Consider the following 20,173-nt stretch of genomic DNA (forward strand, 5'->3'; position numbering starts at 1 on the left):
GGTAACTTCTGGGTTTGCAGAGAGACATTTAACCAAAGTTTGTATTCTGTTTAGTTTAGAATGCAGCCTATCTCTTCTTTTGTCATTTGTAGGCACAATTTAAAAGTTGAATACTTGGTAATAGTTTGGTGATTTTCTGGTTGGTTAGGACATAGGCCTCTGGATCGCCTTACTGTAAATTTGTACATAGCGTAACTCGTATGTTGTATTTTTATTGTGTGTGTTTTAACATGTGGATTGTCATGGTTAAAAATATTTGTTTAACCAAGTATGCCTGAATTATTATTCTTTTTACCAAGCTATGCCACAGAACAAAGAATGAATGTAACTATACAAATCACATTTAGGTACAGTATATTCTTGGCAAAATCTTTTGTTGGGGGTTATAATTATATATTTTAATTATTGATTTATCAGCTTGGCTTATTTCCTGATTTTCTCCATTTTCATACCCACCCCACTTGTATCAAAACTAATCCTCTCTGTGACAATTAATTTGTCTTTCATGGTAAACACTGGTAAACAAAAAACAAAAAAGAAGAACAACAAAAGGTAATACTGGAATAGAAAAGTGCCCCACCCTAGGATCAGCTGTTATACAAAAGTGCATTACCTGGCAAAGGTTTGGCGGGTACCACCCCAAATCTAGAATTACACCACAGACCTCATTCTACATCTTAAATACCAAACAACTGACATTGAAAGACAAAGGAATCTAATAATATTCATTGAAGACTTTTTTCAGTAATCATTTTGTGCAACCTTTTACAACATTTTACAAAATCTGTAACAGATATAATAGGCAGATAAACTGTCATGTTGTAACAGTAATGGAGCTTTTTTTTCTAATACATAATTCAATAAATTGATATAACATTAATAACTAAATTTGTTGCTAAAAACTTAAAATGCTTAGAAACAATTTACATTTGGAATTGTAAATCAATGCCTTTCACTTGGTAGTAACTGACCACTAGAAATTAATCATCCAATGTCAGTTACGAAAGGTACTTCATATTTGCATTTGGTTTACATACTGTACAATTCATTTATTCAGTCTGTAGTCTAAATTTGGAAGGTGGAATTTGAAAAATACAACAATTCCAAAGCCACATGTTTGTCCATCTTTATCCTGTTAATACTCATTAGGTTGAGAATTATATACTGTATTTCCTGGAACAAGAAAATCTGTCTTCTCCCTCTGAGACCTATATCCTACTGCCATTTAACGAGCAAAAGAGAAATGAGGTCTGGGGGGTCTCTGTCTAATTTCATACTGACAAGATCTGCATATTGTACCATCTGCCTTAGAACTACCTAATTAGCAAATCCCATTAGCAGAAAGGTAATGGGGTCTAGGGCACTATTACAAAGACCTAAACTGTTGCTTATCAGATTACTGGTTTTACATACTGGAAGTAACCAAAATATGATTTCACTACCTATGAATGAGTCACATATTTGTGAGTACAGTGTGGGAACCCCATTCAGATGAAAAAAAAAAAAATTCAGCCAAAAGTTACTGTTTCTGCTATTGAAGTTATTTTATTTACAATCACTGGTGGTCAACTTTAATGCTATGTTTTTTTTTTTCAAATACTATATATTTGAATAATATATTTCAATATATCAATTAATGCTGCAACTAAGATACAAGCACTTGAAGCAAGCAAGTGAATTCTCCAAAGAGAATGAAAACTCAAACTGACATCTGAATCTGTGATATGACAAGTGAATTTCAGGAATTAAAAATTGTAAAAAAGAAAACGATGTTAGATGTCTTTTAATGTGTTAAGTCATGCTAATAATGTTTTTCAAGGTATTGCAAACATCATTTTTTTCTCCACAGTATTTTAGGCTCATTACTCATAATCTGTACACAGAGAATATACTCCTTGTTACTAAGGGATTGTTTAACACTCCAGAGTAAATGTTCAATGATTCAGAACTAAACACAGAACACACTGTTGTATTAAAGGCTTTTTTGGCCCTGGAACAGTCTAGAGCATACGAGGATTGTGCAGACACCTTTTCAAGGCAGCTTGGGTTTCAGCTTTACATGTAAGCGTAAAAATAATTGGGGCTGGATAGGGACAGGCAAATGTTAGTTCCAAACTGAAAAGTAGGAAGAAAGAGCATAATGCTTCAGGTCTGATGGAGAGAGGGTGTAGGAATATGAAGCACAAGGCTGGTTAAGGAGTTCAAGCAAAGAACATGTGAGAATGGTGTCTTAATAAACAGAAATCTGGAGATTTTCCAGGAGTGGAAAATGATGGAAGATGGGACAAGAGGATTAGGGTTGAATGCTCAGGGGCTCCAGTATGAAAACTTGAAAGTACTTGAAAATTATATTTTGTGAATAAAGTATATTTTGTGATTTTGTGCAAATCATATTAAAAGAGAATTCAGTGATATCAATCTTTTTAATAAACATTTAGCATGTCATATTATTAGCAAGCATCTGAGCATCCGAGTAATGGTAATTTTCCCTACTTTTGTACACTGCTTTTCATCCCAAACAATCCCAAAGTAATATATACATAGGAGGAGGCTAACTTCATCCAACACTGAAGTTGAATGAAGCAGGATGACGCAGCTATATCACCCTGCTACTCACATCTGGTAACCTACTGAAGCTGAGCAGGGGTGAACCTGGTCAGTACCTGGATAGGAGGCCCTCTGGGAAAGCTAAGACTGCTGCTGGAAGAGGTGTTAGTGGGGCCTGTAAGGGGCCCTGACCCTGCAGTCTATGTGGGTCTTGTTATCCCAGCATAGTGACAGGGATACTGTACTGTAAAAAGGCGCTGTCTTTTGCATGAGATGTAAAACAGAGGTCCTGACTCTCTGTGGTCATTAAAAATCGCAGGGCGTTTCTTGAAAAGAGTAGGGGTGTTATTCCAGTGTCCTGGCCAAATTTCCCATTGGCCTTTACATTACATTACATTGGTGGTGGTCCCGCTTATCTGTAAGGTGCTTTGAGTGGAGTATTCAGAAAAATGATATGTAAGTGTAAGGAATTATTAATTATTACTACTGAAGAGCAGTACCCACCCATATACATGTCCTCCTCATATCTGTCTAGTGTAGCATGTATGATTTACTTAAAACACCTCTAAGCGTTAATGATAACCACAACACAGTTTTACTTTTACACTACTGTATATATAAATGACTGCTTTCATATTTTGGCATTTGAGATTCAAATTCTAGACAAGTCTGCAGGAAAACGCTTAAGCTCTTAATTGAATATTTAGCCCTTTGTTTTATTTAATATATTGGTAAAAAGTCAAACTTTTAAAATAAAATATTTTTAAATAGTATTTTTTTTACATATTTTCATTTTTTCATGAAGGTTTTACCTTACCTTACCTACTCCTCAGAAATTAGGAATATAGTTTAATGAAACCAATTTTGTTTTGTTCTTGTTTGTTTCTACTGCTTAAATAACTCCCTTTCTTCAAACATTCAAGACAAATCAGGAGCATACCAAAAAGGTCTGTACATTTCTAATGCGAATGCAGTCATCTGATCTTAAGAGCAGTCATGTGTCACAGTAATCGGACTGAAAGAAACTCTGCCCTGCCTGAGGGTCTAGATTTGTTGACTTTGCTTTGCTTGTGCTACAAAGCGTCTTTTTCACTAGTTTTAGGTTGGCCCCAGGAACATAAGAAACTGAATAAACATCTCTATATCATTAATCTTCAGATAAGTCTTGAAAGCATTAGATGAGCCTCAGCACTATAGTTAAGTATCTCCCTTGTATTCCACTGCTACAATTTGCTATTTTTCCTAAAATGCTTATTATTATTCAATTATTTTTATTGTTGAAGAAATGCAAAATAAATGTTTAAAAAATCTAAGAAGGTCACAGTGTGCATTATAAGGCAGAGGTCAAAAGTTTAATTAGAACCATAAATTATTTTCAGAAGTATATGTCCCACCAGTGACTGTGGCATGGAATTGTAAAATGTGAAGACAAAAAAGATGTGTTTCCTGTGGGGATGACAGAATTAGAAAGGGCAGATAATAATAAGTTTGCTTTGCACCATTACATTTTTAGGCTACGCATTTCTTCTAAAAATAATCATTAGATTTTCTAATCCTAATAGCTGCTGTACACCAAATCTATAATTAACACCATAGCTCAAAATATGCATATACATAAAATTATAAAAAGCATCCAGGTGTGGGCATGTTTTCTTACACTACAAATATTTGACCGATGTTGCTAAACACAAAAAATATTCAAGGGCCTCCCTTTTCTGGCATCCATCCAAAAAACTTGGAAGGATTAAGCAGATCTATTTACAGTACTTACCTAGAGCAACCTGCTGATTTCCTTTTTAACTGAAGATAAAGGCCAGATAAAACAAATGCTCAACACTAAACCAGTGGGCAGAAAGGGGAGGTGAGTCACATTTTAACTCGGTATGAGCCATAATTACTTTTATTTGACTATAAATGGCGTTAGAAACCACCTTCATTTAAATTTTACTTGTTTCATCACCTGCAAGACTGTAAAAGAAGGACTGATATAATATTGCATGATGCACACAGAGCTTGCAGAAATCTGCTGGCAATGGCCATGTTGCATAAAAACATTCAAGTTTGCCAAACAAGAAACCAGGGCACACTGCAAACTTCTATAAATAGCTTCAACTACAAACCCGCAAAAGTGATAATTACAAAACACAGAAGGTCATTTAATTTGAACTTAATTTACAGTACTGTATGTATATTTAATGATTAAAATCTGCTCTTATGGCAATGTAATTCCAGCTCTTTACGTAACATCACTTATAAACTGTAAAAGTAAAGAAGAATTCTTCCTTAACCCAGCAAAATAACAAATTATTACTAGGCAATGTGTGTGTATGGTATTTGTACGACTACCTTATTCTCTCCCTTGTTAACAATTTTGCAGCCATGATTAAATTTGTTCTATCAAACAAACCCTGAATTTAATACTCTTTCAACTTTTTTTTTCTGGTTCATATTGTTCTTTTCTGTCAATACTGCATTACAAAGTACATTAAACCCACCAAATCATAGAAACATTGTGAAATCCAGCCTCATTAAACATAGTCAGGATAACTAGTGTCAACCACACCCTATCACATACAGTACATTAAGATTTTCTAAGACAGATCTACGTGTTGTAACAAAGCTGCAGATTTTCCTGGTTTGATATTTGAAACAAGCAATACAACTGATCTTTACACCTCCTGTGGAAATCTGACCAAAAAATATCAGATTTAGTTGTCTTTCTAGGGAAAAATATATTACATAGACCTTCTGTTTTGCAGTTTATGTCCAACAGACATTAGTACTGTATATCACAAAGGCCACCACTTTAAGTATCTTAAATATTTACAGTAACTAAAACTCATTAAATTATTTTTGTCATTTTGTTTGTGTGGTGATGAAAGCTTTTTTTCATCCAACAGATACAGTATTATGTACTCTGGAACAGGTAAATAAAACCTACAGAGGAGAGCAAATAATTATGCTTTTTTGTTTCCCTTTCAACATAAATTTTATACACATATAATACTGTATATATCCAGGGTGGCACAGTGGTTAGCATTTCTGTCTTCCTGTGGTGGGGCACTGTGTTTCATTCTGAACCTGGGGTGCTATCTGTGTGGAATTTGTATGTTCTCCCCTGTGTTTGCCGGTTGTCTCCCACAGCTCACAGACATATTGGTAGGTTAATTGGTTTCTATGAAAATGGGTCCTGGTGTGAGTGTGTACATGCGTGTGTCTGTGTTTGTAAGTCCCCTGTGATGCACTGGCATACAATCCAGGGTATACCCCACCTTGGGAATGGCTTCAGCTCCCACACAACCCTGTATTGGATAAAGCAGATAGTTGGATAATATACAGTATATCCATGTGTACTTGTACTTGTCTACTGTACCTGCATATACAGTATGTATCCATAAAACCATTAACTGAAATTATAACTGTCAAGATTAGCCTGTTACCGAAAACACAATGTAGAACTAAAGTAGGTCTGCATTCACGGCTTCTATTTTATTGTTAGAATTGGTTCACCACTATTTGAGAATTTAAAGGGTGACGAAAGACATCTGACATGCACAGTGAAGCAATTCCTTTAAGAAACAGGGGACATATGCTGCTGATAGTTACAAAATACTGACATTTATTGTAAATAGTGAGTGAACAAATGTGGGAAATAAAGAGCTTCTTGCACAAGTGCCATTACTTCATTATCAGCTTTAAGATATTTTACTGTACATCAAGCTTTGTTAGTCTTAGTAAATTCACATTATCAAATAATATTTCATCAAATACATCTAAAAAGGTTTGACTTTAATTTACATATTTGTATTTATTTATACATCCGACTTATTTTAGGAATGTATTCATATTTTTTTTTAAAGTTACTGAATAAAACTATATCCTTAAAAATTAAATCAAAATAGAGAAAAAAGATCAAATGACAGGACCATATACAGTATATAAATTTGTGTTAATGCATTTTCTTGGCTACAATAATAGGTTTTTTACTGAATAAGATGAAAACAGCAAATGTTACTTATATCTTTGTACTTCTGATTGATGTGTGGTACTGAATGTCGCACATTTCTGTACTCAGTGTTACACTTCAACATTAAAAAAACATTAGTTTTTAAATCATATTTCTGCTTGGGTTTAATATTTTTGTCTCTATAAAATGATTACAGCGTGATTTTATGAATATCAAGCAGCCAGAACATTGAGAGTAGGTGAACTGTCAAAGACTACAATTATACTGGTATAGACTCACTATGTCACACAAAATAAGAAAACAGTCCATATTTTTTAAACATTGGTTTAGCAGTTTCTGGTGTATATCACACCATTCAAACTTTTTTGTACAGCTAGACATTAATTGAAAAAGTGCTGTACCTTAAACGCATTTGGTTTCTCATTTTCAATAAACCAGGAAACAAAACAAATCAATGTCTATCTGCTGAATCACTGTTTCTAAAACATGTTCTATTACTTTATTTGGAAGAGGAACAAAGAACCATTCAGTATAATGAACTGCAGTTAGACTGCATGCTGTTTGTGGCACAGCACTGAAGTCTCAGGCTATGTGGGCCAAAACTACCAAACCTTTGTTTTTGTTTTACCCATTCTAATCTCCTGAAAGTTCAACCTAACCTACTTAAGGATTTTCTTACCCAAATTCAGATTTTCAGGGGGGTTTTTTCAGGTCAGTACTCATGTTCATTTTAGAATTAAGTTTGAGTTCCTGATAATGTAAAGAAGTTCTTAATCGGAATATGTAAAACAGAGAAAACAACAGCGATTGTCTGTTTACTATAATAGATTACTCTGACATACTGTATATTATACATTCTTATTTGACGACAGGAATTGGAAAATATCACACTAATCAGTAAAAAGAGATGCAGTACCAACTATTTTTTCCAAGTAGTTGTGCAGTTAAACATATTGTGCAATTTGTTTTGTTACATTATTAAAAAAAACATATTTTTCCAAGCATTTCCGTTGCCTGGAATAACCAGTTTTTAAGGCTCTTTGGCAGTGACTCCTCAGAAAGTGAGTGAGAAGTGAGAAATATGCAAGAAATACTCATCAGACACACCCACCTGCAGAGCTCATTCGTCACCTGATAAGGTGCAAGTTATGCAGTGGGAACTGGTTGTCTCTTACTAATATCACAGGAGTTGCTGTTGTCCCAGGATTAAAGAGGGCTATGGCTGATTAACACCAAATGTACTCTAGCAGCACAAAACAGTGCAATCTAGTGACTTGACCCACAGTCAAACCAAAGACATCTAGACCACAAAGCTCTGAAACATCTGTCCTTCATGAATCTAATTTTTTTATGTGATTATCACCACATGTGAACAAGAATCAAATGCACAGAAAAGATTCCTAAAAGCTTAAGAAGATATAAAACATACAAATATTTTATTTTGCTACAAACAATAAAATATTTATGTGAAAATCAGCATGTTTTGCAAGTCAGGACGAATGTGATCTGCTCTAATTGTGTATATCAGGGATTTGTGTAAACCAACCTATTCTGGTTAGAAGAACCCTTTTCAACATGTCACTGCCGAGGGACCCACTGTAATATAAACCAGTCAACTACACAATTATTATAAACTATCCGGCTTGAAAAGCTGATTCCCGAGTACTAGTCCTGTGATGAAAAATTCTGCTTTTGTTTAGAGGTCCAAAAACCATTTGGACCCTTGGTTCCCAGATAAGAACAACTGGTGTAAATTTTCATAATGTAACTGGAATGTGTATGTCACTCAAGATCGTTTTAAAAGGAATGCTTCCCTATTACATACTGTAGTACATACATAATACTTCGTGACCAGAAAGCAAAAATTTAAAAAAGAGTAGTTCAGTCTTTTTCCCACTGAACATTTTATAAGAAGCATTATGCAATAGTCTAGTTACTTTAGGTAAAAGCAGATGAGTGTACAAATAACTTTATATTTTGTTTAATCTGTCAATGCCCCCTTTTCTTCTAAGTCACACAATGCATTCAATTCTGAATTAATCCATAGTGTTGTATAAATATTAATAGTCAACAATAAAAAATCAACAATAAAAAAAACCTGAAGCTTGTAACATATATTAGATGAATGGTAATGGTATCTATGGTAAAAGAAACAGCTCTGAAACTGTTGATACTGACTGTTTATATACATTTCCTATATATCCAAGTCAGTTCTTGTTATTGGTTGCTGTCATTTTAGAAATCTGGGTCAATGCCTGGATATGGATTTCTGGTTAAGTGCTTTATTAATTCTTTCACACTTACTTCAGTAGTTTTCAAAGAATATAACATAATAATTACATCTTCTAAAAAAACAGGATTCTGACTAAACAGTAGACTGATGAAGTTTAGTGCCTGTCAACGTACTGTATATGCAAAAAGTTCCAATAAACATTATAACAAATGTATTTAATGTCTTTCAAAATACTCATAATGCAACCTGTTTCCTGCTCTCCTTTTAGTTAAGCTGTCCTAAATACAGTAGGTAGTCTCATTCCGATAACCACCATAAATGATGTCATTAAATGAAGACATAAAATGTTCTTTTACTTACCACATCAACATGGATTATATTTTGGACATTTTCCCAGCAGAAAATATTTATTTTTCCTAAAAAAAAAAAAAAAAAAAAGAAGCATATAAATAAATGTTTTACAATACATTTTTATTTTCCATGATGAAGAACCAGATAAAGGGAGGTTTCTTATAACTATAGTATATAACTGCTTCCGGATACTCCACTCAAAGTGCTTTACAGGTAATGGGGACTCCCCTCCACCACCACCAATGTGCAGCATCCACCTGGATGATGTGACGGCATCCATAGTGCGCCAGAATGCTTACCACACATCAGCTATTAGTGGGGAGGAGAACAGAGTGGGAAATTTGGCCAGGATGCCAGTGTTACACCCCTACTCTTTTCAAGAAACGCCCTGGAATTTTTAATGACCACAGAGAGTCAGGACCTCGGTTTTACGTCTCATCCGAAGGCCATCGCCTTTTTACAGTAAAGTGTCCCCATCACTATACTGGGGCATTAAGACCCTCATAGGCCGCATGGTGAACGCCCCCTTCTGGCTCCATTAACACCTCTTCCAGCAGCAACCTTAGGTTTTCCCAGGAGGTCTCCATCCAGGTACTGACCAGGCTCACACCTACTTAGCTTCAGTGGGTTGCCAGTCGTGAGGTACAGGGTGATATGGCTGCTGTATATGGCAAGAGGTTATTCATTATACACGTCTTTTCATACTTGGCTTTAATAACATAAAGGAGAACCAGATAGAACTGTAGCCTTTTTTACGCCAAAGAAAGAGTACATGAAATGACAGTATTTTCAAACGCCAGCTGAGATAAATATAACCTAACTTGGACAACAAATAGTACAGAGCTCTGGGTTTAGGTCATTCATATTCATGCTAAAAACATAAAATTATATATAATAAGAAAAATAAAATAAAGACTATAAGAATGTTAAATGTTTATCCACCACTTTGTTGCCCAATTTAGAACTAAAACTACTACTAACTTTTATTACTCACAATATAGGAAGACAAGGACGTAACCAAATAACCATAAATGGCATTGTGCTGTGCATTTTAGCAAGCACAGCCTTTTGAAAACAACAAGAGATCTAACTTGGTGAGCAATAATGACGTAGTAAATTAGTTACATTAATAAAAAAAAATTAATAAGTGCAGTAAAAAAAATGAAGGAAAATGAAAAGGAAATGAGACCTCTCATAGTACCTTGCCTATGTAGTACAGCGCAAATTCAGATTAATGCAGCATGCTGTATGGACAAACAGCTCTTAAAGTAAAAAAACAAAACCCACCCATTAAAAGTAAGCATAACAACATTAAAGAATATAGATATAAAGCCATAAACAGACCGTGTTCTACAAATAATAATACTAAATACTACTAGCTAAAAAATAAATCAATAAATTCCCCAGTTACTTATACAGTATATTGAAGCTATCAGAATTGTTTTGCTCTTTTTCATATCCTTGAATACAGCAATTGTCAGCAGGTTGCTCTAGGTAAGCAAACATACATTTACAATCGTCTTTGCTGCTAATAATAAGTATGTGTTTAATGGATTTTAACATTAAAACATAAGAAAGATAACAAACATCAAGAAGGGAAGGCCTTGTGTATTTATACAAAAGTAAATAAAGATACAAAGATACTTTTTTAAACTCTGTGTAATCCATAGTTAAATCCATACCACTAAAACCCTAGAATGTTTAATCTAATCTGGTTTGTGTATTTGCTTACTATAGTTACAATTCCTCAGGAAACTGAAATACACAGTATATGAGAAACATATCAAGGAACCCAAATGAACAAATTTAAAATTAAAATTTTAAATTATATTTTAGTAATGAATATAAAAAAACAATTAATTTCATATTAAACTACTGAATTTCGTCATTGTTATAATTTAGTTATTATATTAATGAAACACTGTTGTAACTCTTTCTCCCACCTACAGAGTCCTACAACACTATGTTCCAAGCACAGAAATAAAGATCATGCTGGAGTCCTTCACCATCACACTCTCATTCAATTCAACATTTGAAGTGATCACTACCACTGCACAGTGATTGTGCTTGGAAAACACAGCACTTGAGTTGACTGGGTGTCATAAATTAAAGCTCTCTCAACATTAACTCTGCAAAAGGGAAGCTAGCGTTCCCTGTCCCTGCAGTTACTTCCTTCAATCTGAAAACAACTCTAGATATGTGGTTTCTAACAGACATGTACCCATTGATTGTTTTAAATTAAACTAGTCCTTTGCAGCACAAATGAATATTACTTTATGCAGTGCCTTTAAATTTGGATTTTTAAAGACATGTACTGTATCTGCTTTAAAATTATTATTAACTTATCAAGCAGAATGTTAAAGGAAATTATATGATGTGGATCGTAAAGGGAGATCAGTGGTAACTTAAAGCTTTGTGCCAGTGGTGAAGGGAGACAGGATTCTATAAGAACAAAAAAGAATTAGAGAAATATGAAAAGGGTGGTCAGATTTCGAAAGACATGGGAAGGAAGTAAAGAAAATCTGTATATCCATCAACAAATGATTGGAAATAGAAACCATGCAAGTAAATAACAGAAGACAAAGTGTGAATAAGACGAAATAAGAAAGGATCCCAATACAGTTTCATGTGGAATACCTGCAGAAGGTAAAAGAAGGTGCTGAAAATACAATAACAGTTAAAAAGTCAAGTACAAAGCCTGAAATATCAAGTTCAGACAGCAAGGACAGAATTATGTTATGATCAGCAATGTCTCTCAACAACAAGTGGAGTCAGTGACAGCAGAGTAGTTTCAATGGAGCGTGCAAGATGGAAACTAGACAGGAAAGGGCAAATAAGTAATTGTCTGTTAGAAATGTTTGTAGATGTTGAACAGCTGTTTGTTACATAGCTCCAGAGAGAAAATGAAATAAACAGAACAATAATTTTGGGAACAGATTAAATATAAACGTAAAAATATTCAAAAATGCTTCTACCAAAACCCATAAACACCGTATCATTTATCCAGCTTAGACGAATGGTAACAGACAAGAATGGGGAGAAGGTTCCTAAAGAACAGTAGATCAAAACCTGAGTGAGAAATAATGTTTTTTTATACCACTGAAGAGAAACATGCATAATAATAAGAACTCCATGCAGAACTCCAGTTGACATCTAGAATATTATTATTATCATCTTCATCATCATCAAAACTCCTCTTCTTCTCCAAGGGATGATTTCATTTTGGCAACAAATCTCATACCAGAAGATCAGAACCAGTGAAACAATATGAGTTTGTTTTAGTTTGGCAAAAAACAAAGGTATTATCCGGCTCAGTTGTTCAATCGCACATTGATAAATATTTGTATGTTATCTTTGATTGGAACTAAAACCAACAGCACTGAATAACACAACTGTAATATCCAATAACAGATTACTAATAAGTTTAGAATTAGGATTCAGCACTTAATGATAACAATTCTAAAACAAATGCTAAATACTAAGCACTGATTTATACAGATGTTTCAAGAAGAATTGTCAGTATTTTAGTAATTTTAGTTTATTTTCAAAGGCAAAGATATTTATACATCTATACATCAAGCATATTCTTCTAACAATGCAAGTTGAGTGCCCATAATAGTAATTTCTCAAGAAAAAGGAGGAAAGCTGTGCTGAAATGGCATCTTGTAACAGTTTTCTACTAGTCTAGTTCAGGTTGGCTATGATGTACAGTACAGGTTATGTGTGGGCCTCCACTGGTAATTATGAGGGCTGACACTAATCCAAGATGTGAAATTTCAGCTCTGGCTCCAAGCCGAAGCAAGTCGTTGATGATGTTATTAATTTGATCATTATGCTACTCTGGCATTATTACTTTTTTCTAGATAGTCAAGACACTACAGTCTAATAAGCAACAGAACTGGTGCAATGTTTTAAGTCTAAAAAACTAGCAACAATCTTTAAAAAGCAGCATGGACATACTCCTGTCATAAAAATACTAATCCTGTTTAGATCAGCAAGGAGTAAAAGTACAGATCTGTATCTAAAACACCTTATTTTGTGTTTTTTCTAAAGCCTTTAGAAAAACTAAGAAAATACATTTTCTAAATTTCCACAGATCATATAACACTTGAAGTCACACCTCAAAGAAAGGGAAGATCTAAGAGGTCAGTGAACATACAATGAGTTTTAAATAAAGACTATTAAATAGAAATTATTTGTCTGATCAAATTTTAAGCAATAATTGAGATTTGTGGTTTCTGTTTATCTTGTTTGTTATTGAGCTAAATGGTGTTGGGGGTTGCTAAAGGACGTTTTGAAATGTAGATACAAAGGTTATGCGTTTACAGTATATAAATATACTTACAATATAAAAGAGTGAGGTACACAGCAAATACAGTATATTTCCACTGATTTCTAAAGCACTGTCTGTGAAGAACAGAAGTTAAGGCCATCGACTCACCATCTGAGGATTATGGCTTCAAGTCCATCATAAACATGACTGTTATTATCTGGGTCTAGGTAATCTATCCCAGCTGTTCCAATCAAAACCAATGTAAAAAAATGTATTACAATTGTTTTGGAGTAGAGATGAGCTAGGCCTATGCATCCAAAGGAAGTGTTTGTACTTGTTTAATGCTACAGAAATATGGGTGAGATCAAACTTTTTACACAAAAGTAAGCTTGTGAAGAACATCACCCTTAAATTTAAACCTGAAAGTTCAGAAAAAAACAGGACTTTGGTAAAAGATACATCTGTTCTTTTTCTTATTGCAAGTATATATATTTTTTTATTTGCATTTCCTTCAAGCAAGTATTATTAAAATTACAATATAAAGGTCAGATTTTTCCCATTTTTCACTCCTTAGCATAATCACTGAAAAATTAGCTACCAGTCACAGGTAACTAGGAAAATATGGGTAAATCACATTGTAGAACACAACACGATTTGCATTACAAATCTAAGGCTTTTAAGAATATTCCGGAACACTGCCATTTTCTAAAAGAGCAGATTGTATACATTGATATAAACAGGAACATTAAAATTATATTCACTAATAAGAAAAAATATAGGATAATTAATCTAAGAAATTAAATACAATTAAAACATTAATTCAAATTAAAATCATAGAGAGTTGATAGGAATTGTGACTTACTGAACCTTTACAATGACACCTTGATCTCAATTAAGAAAAATGAACAAACTGTCAGTAAGAGAATGTTAAAACTGCAAAGCTTAGCTACTGTATCTAGTAGATTGAATTACTACACGAACTGCAGCTTTTTTCTGCTTAAAGGAAAACTACACAAAAATGTAGAAAAAAAGGCAGTTTGACAACTACATACAGTAGATGCATTAATTAGTCCCTGTCCTTATCGTCAATTCTCCTTTGGTCTCATTAGAGTTAATAACCAGTGATCTCTCTCCTTTAAAAAAGACTCTTGAGATTGCAGCTGAGTGATTCATGTCTATTAAGCATCTTGCAGCTGTCTTTGTTTTCTCTTCCCCAAGAAGGCAGCCTCAACATACACACTATAGCCAAAAAAATGCTACAGTACACAACCAGTATTTTGTGGGTTGATCACACAATATTCTTCCTACTGTACAAATGGCATAACAGAAACAACTAAGCAAACTAAGGGACAGACAGAACGTTCTAAATTCCTTGATGGCACACTTAAATACAGTTTATAAACAATTTCATTCCACTCTCATGGTGAATTCAGTTTTAGGACATACACATAAATTATCTAAGAAGAAGTTACCATTCCCTAACCACTTCATCCACTTCAGAGTCATGAGGCAGCCGGAGCCTATCACGGCAAACAGTGGGCACAAGGAGGATTACACCTTGGACATGACGCCTATCCAGGGCAGGATACACACTGACAACAGGACCCATTTTCCCAGAAGCCAAATTCATCTACCAGAATACATTTTGACTGTGAGAGGAAACCGGAGCAACCCATGTGAACACAGGGGAGAACATATAAACTCCATGCAGAGAGCACCCAGGTACAGAATTGAACTCAGGACCCCAGCACTGAAAGGCAGCAATAACAATCACTGCACCACCATGAACAATACACACATAAATATTGACATTTATAGGTCTTTAAAGTAGATTTAATTTTCAAACCAAAAGCTTCAAAAATTAAAAAGCATGTTCATTTTTGTTTAGGCCTACAGTATATCTGTAATGGCCTGCAGTAGTATTAATATGAAATTAATAAAGGACTTTTTTCCATGGTTAAAGTGATTGAAATATATGATTATTAAAGCTAATTCACTTTACACTAGCAATATTCTGAAGATGTTTTGAATTAAATACTTTTTCAGGTAAGACATCAGAGCAGCAGAACACTGTAAATAGAAGACCTTTCTGGAGGATTATGTTATTATGTCATATTATTTTTGTCCCAGAGGTTTAGAAATAATTACTGTTATGAGCATGCAAATTTAATAAACAGCACTGTACTTAACAGTAAACCTTTAAAAGTATACTGTATATAAAGAATGTACCAGATATAACAATTTCATAAACGTACACACTATTCTCTTTTAAAATCTATAATTATTTGTGGACCTACAGTAAGAGTATCTATCACATTTTGTATCATTGATGTTTAATTAATTTCAGATTTGTTCCCTATTCGATTATGTTTTTAGTCACTCTAAAACTGGACAATCTTCCTTTGGAGACCTATAAGAATAAAATACACATACAAAAATGATGACATGTTAATCAGCTTCTAAATCAAATAAGAATTTTGATTTTTTTTTTCCAAAAGTGTTACTCTCTATCCTGATTACTACATACTATATGTTGTAGAAGTTAAATATTTTCATTTTGCCACTCATGAACTCAAATGGACTTAAATCTCTCAAATATCTCAAATGACCTTGAAATTACAAACAATTACAACAGATCATATTTTCCATTTTTATATATTCCTCTTCAATGTAAAGTTATTTATATAACATAGAAATCTTATATTATTAATCAAAATCTATGTGCTTAAAAACACCAAGATTTGAGATGGAAATAAATTATTTCTTATTAATCAAGACAGCATCTTGTCTCAGTCTTGCCACACTCTTCTGATACAGTATGTGCGGATCCTAGGTGAATGTGTTATGGTTATAAAGACTAATTTGTTACTGAAAATATATAATATATATGCTTTGTCTTCTGTTTAAATAAAAGAATGGAACCAGTCACGTTTATGAAGTGCATACACATCCCAAACTATACATTTTGCCAGTTAGAAAACCACAGTACAAATGTGCAGAATACTATTCTAATCATAAAAATCATAATCAATGAGAAGAATATGGTTAATAATGTTATCATCATTATTCAAATGGAATTGTATGCCTATTGATCACTGCAGCACCTAACCAATCTTAACACTAGAAGAAATATTAAATTGCACTAAACAGTAACAGCAAATAAAATCCCATTGATTTATGTCATTTCAAACTTAAGCATTTTTGTTATGCAAAGTAGTAACAGAGAAAACTTAAACATGCAACACTAAATGTGTGCAATAAAAAAAGAGAGGAACATAAACAGTAAATATGTGGTTAATTACTTCATGAAAACACCAACACCCCCTGTGAGATTTATAAATGGAATAATAGGTGAACATTCTTATGAAGCTAATGGAAAACCTAATACTGTATATAGAAATCAATTAATACTACTGTATGTTTGCTTCCTTTTTGCCCTTTAGACACAGATCCTGACTCTAAACTGAACTCAGTTGTTTCAATGCTTTTACCCTACAGATTACTTAACAATTTATGAATAGTGCATAGTGTTGTTTTTCAAACAAAAATGTTATTTTATATACTTACCGACATATGCACAAAACAAAGATTTGTGTATTCAGTAACGTAATGTTCTATTGCTGTAAAGAATTATTTTCATACAGTAATTCTCAGTACCTCACCTAATTATCAAGAACATAACACGACGTGCAGTACAAAACTGTATTTAACACGCACATCGTGATACAGTATATGCGTGCAGCTGTAATGAATATTTTAAATCAACGATGAGTATGAACATATAGGTAATTGCAACCTTGATATATATATAAATTAGCGCACCAATCAAAATAACATAAAATACTGTGTATCACTAAATTTGCAACACGTTCCATTTAGAAGAGCATGACTTACATATAATAACAAAATAATCAAAATGATAAAGAGAAATCTTAGCTTTCCTACTGCCCTTATTGACAATATTGTAGGACAATGGGTAGCTATAATGTTAGCAGTAGTTTATCATTAACAGGCCTGAAATTAAAAATCATGAAACTATTTAGCACCTAAATGAAATGAATGAATCATTTTTAAAAATGTTAAACGACTTAAACAGCAGTAAAAATCTTATCTAAGAGTCATATGCTTAAATAACATTGTAAAGATATTAATCATTTCAGCCACATGCTGACCTAGACCCTAAATCGAATTGCATAAAAGGTTAAATGAATAACTTGTCCGCACACGACAAAAGAAATCCCACGGGATTCTGTGCTGTCAGAAGCGGGGATTGTTGCTATATGGACTTGTTCTAGAGTCCGAATACACCCAGTAATATAAAACAGCTTCTGCTATAAAGAAGATATCATATATAGTTTTAATACACAAAATCGCTCAATTTCTCTCGCCATCGTACCAAAGATCCTAAATATTTAAAAAATGACGTGCTGTCTCGTTTGTTTTAATGTTTTGTTTTTAATTCCAGCTTTCGGATACCGCCACGGTGTCCTGCACAAACACGAGTAGCTACAGTACTACTGTCATATTCAACACGAATATCCGGTGTAAAACTGTCATAATAAATACTAAACCAGGTTTTAACAATACCCCTACCTGTCACTTCTAAAAACAAATAACTGCGTCTGCAGCCTGGCTTCTTTGTAGATCTGATGGTTCTTGAGCTTTTTTAATCAGCCAACATACAGTATATTCTCCTTTCACCGGCCCTTTTTTCAACCTCGAGTCATGCGCTTTCAGAAAGCATGCACTACACCGTCCGGGACTGCAGCAGGATCCTAGCTACTGAAAACAACATAATTATTTATTTTTTCTTACATCAGCTGGGAGTCGTGGGCGTATTAAATCCGGTCTACAAAAATAATGGTTGCTGTGGCAGCGCAGGGGATTTTCTCTCTCTTGATTCCAACTGATCTGCTCTCTCTTTATCCCTCCCAATGTGCCTGCTTCTGTCTGCTTCTCCCTCCAGTGGAGGATGGCTTGATGCGGTCGAATGAGACTAACCCTTAGCGAGGGAGCGCGTGCACACCGCAGATGAATGACAGGTTGTCAGCTGAAACGAGTCGTTGGGATCCTTCTTTCCCTGCAGCTAATGAAGGAGAGAGCACAGCTCAGTGCTGCCAATCCAGGACTCTAACGCCGCGGCACGCGCTCGTGCCCTCTGTGGGTCTCTGCTAATGCACGGCGGTGTGCTAGGATATTGTGCACACCGTGCACACGATCAGTGCCTGCGGGAACAGTCATTTCCCCATTACCGAGACAGCGGATTTTGTTCTATGAGAAGCGAAGACATATAAATGCAACCAAACAGACCGACCATATCAACAAGCATCATCTATACCACGATCAAATATAGTATGCATTCAGGAATCTAATAATAAAGATTTTAGAATTCGTACAGTCGACGGCCTACAAAACTGTCATATACTGTACAGGTATGACTTAAAAAAAACTTACAACCTTAATGCTGACGTGCGTGAATAGGTAATGTAGTGCATCTAAATTGTATCTGTGTGGCGAATTAGAACTTTCTTTCACTGCGCCACAAAGTTTATCTCCAATAAATTCAACAAACTATTCCAGTGTTACTTGTATTATATACCTACTGTGTCACGTTACAACCGACCAACTGCTGTATGCTCAGAATATAAGCGATTTCCTCTTTTCTGCTAATATAAAGTCCTCAAGTTGGAAGAAAACATACTGAGCAACTGCACCGTCAAGTATGATTTCAATTAGAAAGTCTAGCCAACTGCTAACTTCAGTCGATATTGGTCTATTTAAGCATGCAAAATTCATTCGTGCATTGTACCTCCTTGATAACAATGATGTGAAGAAATTGGAATAAAGAGCTATGGCTATGAAGGATAATAGAAATATTATCCTCATTTTACATCTCTGTTTAAATGTATCTAAAATATTTCAATGAGCCATCTGACAAAAATGCTAATCACTTGTGTACTTGTATGCCATACAGCTCATGTGGACTGTCCAATATGTCTCTGAATCTTTGTAAATCTTAACCTGTTTTACAGTGGAATATTAGCTATTCTCTTTTTAAAAAGGCTTTCTCTTTTTTTCAGAAGCCTTTTTATCACAATACTTTGTCATCTTGTCAAATGACAATAGTGATAAAAAATACAAAGAAGACACATACAGTAAGTCAAAACAGTGTAATGGGGTATGCAATAGAAGTGATTCTCAAATTACAGGGTAATACAAATTGTACTCCTTCAAATTACACATTAGATAACTTAGGTCTTAAATAATATATTTTAAATTCAGTTATTATACATTTCTAGGGGGAGTAAGAGTTTGAAAGTAATACCACAAGGGGATTTGTATCTTATGAAAAAATGTCATTTCTGGGTCAAAGCAGGCTTCATTTTATGAGTGTGAACTGTGTCTTTGAGAGACTGAAGTAATACTGAAACAGCGTAACACTTGGCATCTTTTCACCACTGTACAATGAATACAAATGTCACAGCTGTGATTTGAACTGAATGTTCAATTCAGTTGCACAAAACTGTTTTCTAAAAGTCTTGTTCAATGGCTTGTCTTTTGTTAGTAAGTCAAAATTTGTGTTCTGTTGGTGCAATATGCCTATATTCAGACAAAAAAGAAGCTGCCAAAATTGATGCCTTGCAACATCTTGTGACAAACATCACACTGCACTGTGTTATTAAACAAAACAGCATGAGCGAAATCCACATTATGTTAAGTAAAGCAATCTGCACACATATTCCAAGGGCTATGTAACTGAGTGGGTGAGACACTGCTAGATCTTACTTATCGTGTCCTATAT

The 20,173-nt window shown here is 34.2% G+C and overlaps 1 protein-coding gene across 6 annotated transcripts in view; it reads right to left on the minus strand.

The window, feature by feature from the left end:
• LOC148674869 (1-phosphatidylinositol 4,5-bisphosphate phosphodiesterase beta-4) overlaps positions 1-18,535 on the minus strand; it is a 154,020-nt gene extending 135,485 nt beyond the window's left edge. For 3 of the 6 annotated variants that reach the window (XM_088625581.1, XM_088625582.1, XM_088625574.1), the window contains exons 1-2: positions 18,187-18,361; positions 9,108-9,163 (exon numbers count right to left, since the gene is read on the minus strand). The gene's annotated coding sequence lies outside the window, so the exon portion shown is untranslated. The other 3 variants (XM_088625583.1, XM_088625575.1, XM_088625576.1) reach the window with 2 other exon arrangements.
• Between the last annotated feature and the right edge of the window lie 1,638 nt (positions 18,536-20,173).

Source organism: Lepisosteus platostomus, chromosome 3 (genome assembly GCF_059453375.1).
Source record: "Lepisosteus platostomus isolate fLepPlt1 chromosome 3, fLepPlt1.hap1, whole genome shotgun sequence".
Lineage (NCBI taxonomy): Eukaryota > Metazoa > Chordata > Actinopteri > Semionotiformes > Lepisosteidae > Lepisosteus > Lepisosteus platostomus.